Source organism: Lonchura striata, chromosome 3, assembly GCF_050655825.1.
Source record: "Lonchura striata isolate lonStrDom1 chromosome 3, ASM5065582v1, whole genome shotgun sequence".
Classification (NCBI taxonomy): Eukaryota; Metazoa; Chordata; class Aves; order Passeriformes; family Estrildidae; genus Lonchura; species Lonchura striata.
The window spans coordinates 72,172,124-72,175,031 of NC_140705.1; positions in this window are offsets into that span (position 1 = coordinate 72,172,124).

The following is a 2,908-nucleotide window of genomic DNA, read 5'->3' on the forward strand; positions in this document are numbered from 1 at the left end:
AAGGCCATCAGGCTGCTTGAAAACCGCTAGATGGGATGCATTAAAAGATGAAGTAAATAAAATTTGTTGCTCTATCTCTTGCGTAAACGTTTCTGTATAATGCAGTAGTGATGAAAACCCTGAAAAGGTTTTAATTACTTTTAGTTGCTGGTGTTATGTTTGAATAAGAACACGTGGTTTTGTTTCTAACCCTTCCTACCACCACTGAGAAGAGCACAAACTGGGGAATGACTCAAAGAACATAAAAAACAATCTTTCTTTTCACACAGAGATGCCTAACCATAAAAGATATTTCATGGTACTTCTGCAATGCCCACCTCAGCGAACTTGTAGTTCATCCTGATGCTCCCTAGAATGAATGAAAAATCACAAATGTTGAAATGGGTTGAAGCTATGTCAGGAGAGGTTTAGGCTGGATATTAGAAAAATGTTCTCCATCCAGAAGGTTTTTGGGTATTGGAACAGGCTCCCCAGGGAAGTGGCAACAGCACAAGCCTGACAGAGTTCAAGAAGCTTTTGGACAATGCTCTCAGGCACAGGGTGTGGCTCTTGGAGATTGTTCTGTGCAAGGCCAGGAGACAGACTCAATTTTCCCTGTGAGTCCCTTTCAACTTGGCGTATTCTGTGACTCTCTGATAAAGTGACTAATTGAATTTGGACTAACTGACTTAAAAATCATCACTCCCTCCTTAGGATTATCTAGGTAAACAAAGTAATTCAACACTTTTCCTCATGGGGTGCTGCAGCTTCAAAATCTGTGTCTATATAGATTTACTGTGTGAATACCTCAAGGAAAACACAGACCCTGGGAATCCAGGCCAGCAGTTAGATCAGATCCAAGTAATACTTGAAATACCACGCTTGGAAGAAAACATTTTTTGGTACAATTCTAGATCTATCTAGATACATAGTTATTCCAAGCTTCTTTTGCTCTCAGGAATGCTAAAGGTTTGGAGTTTAGATTCTCTTATCTTAAAAGTGATTCTAAAGAGATAGCAAAGATAAGTAACTGAAGTGGAAAAGTAAGTAACTGATAAAGGACAAACCAAATGACCTCTACCACATCTCTTGCCATTTGTTCTTCAATGTGCATTGTAGAATATACACTTATTCTACTGCCCTATTCCTTTAGTCTTTTAACAGCGGGAAAAATCCGTAAGCCCGGCATGCAAATGACATGCAGGGCTGTCATAAGCCATAAGCCCTGCATGCATAAGCCCTTCTGGTAAATGACAGCATTGAGTAAGAATAACTAACTGGATTGTCCCAGCCTGTTCCAGATTTGTTTAACAATAGATGGTAGCAGTGTTCCCATCAGAGAACTTCAGAGATAGGAAAACAAACTGATAAAGCATTTTTGACAGAATTGCCAGAAATCCTTCATGCTTCTTACCACAAACTTAGAGAAGCAAATCACATCTGTGGCACTAATTAGGAAAGAAGAAACTGTCAATGTGCTCCATCTTAGGTAAAGCAAATGAAGCAAACTGAATGCAAGATCATTTTACCAAAGTTTAAATATACCAACAAAAGGAGAACTTATGCTGTGGAAAATACACTTCTGCAGTCTATTAGGTGCCTTTTAGTACAAGAATGCACTTTCAAAAGGAGAAAATGTGCCATCCATTTATGTACTTTCAAAACATGACTGTGTGGTAATTTCTTGATCTTGTTCCTACAATGAATATATAAAACTTAAATGATTTTTGTCTCAGAATACTTATCACCATCAAAGCAAATGTCATCATAAATATCACTACCAAGACACACTTAGCAGAAGTTAGTATATCTGAGAAAAGTCAGTGGGTACAAAATAAGCCTCCAAAAATATAATTAGGATCTGCTGACTCAGGTTTTAAAAAAAGCTGAACTTTTAGACTGTGGCTTATACACTACATTAGACTAATTATTCTCTATTTCTAGATTTAATCTATTTTATCTAGTTCAAACTTCTTCACATAGTTTATTTTCATGGCAACAAAAGATTTTTTGGGAAGTGACAGAGCTAAATTTCTAACACACACAATATATTTCAAGAATAACACAAAGGAAGCAATATGATCTTAGTTTATATCTATCCCCCACAATGAATAAACCAAACTAGTAATTCTCTAGCTGTGATTTCCAGTCAAGAAACACTGCAAAGAAGCTTATTAAAATGTAACTTGAATCTTCAATCCTTTGTAGAGCCAAACATTCTCCAGACATTACCCTCTGATTTTACTCTCCATAGGAGAAAGCAAATGGAGAGACACTGGTGGTCTTCTGTGAATCTGTTCTTCAACCTATGCGTTCCTTTGAAGTTCTACTCTTTGATGATGAAAAGGGGGAAGAATTTATTTTGAAAAACTAAAATATTCAAATTAATATTGTGTGCAATAAGAGGATAACTTGTTAAACCACAGTGAATATGTGTCTGTGAGCATGTGTATGTTCATTCTGCATGAAATTAATGGACTAAATATGTTTTGGAACGAGAAGATGAAATTTAACAAAACAAACACGTACCCTGCAGAAGTTTCCTTCTGCAGAACTATCCATTCTGTTCCTTTGAATCCTCCTCTATAAACAACTGGTTATTGTGTTACCAGCCCTGCCACAGAGTTCAGAGCAAGATCAGACTGTTTGCAACTAATAACAACCACAGATACCAATAAGCACTATTTTATGATGAAAGTTTGTAATTTCTTACCCTGTTGATCACAGTCTCTGACATAATATCTGATATATTCCAAAGTAAAAAATTACTTTTCAGATTTAAAAAGTTCCAGAGCTTTTATTCACACTTTTTTCTTAGGTATTTCTCAGTACAGTAGGAAACAAAAAAAAAAAAAAAAAAAAAAAAACAAACCCTAAAAAAACCAAAAAAAACCAATGTAAAAAATACAAGCTATATTTACAGTAGAAC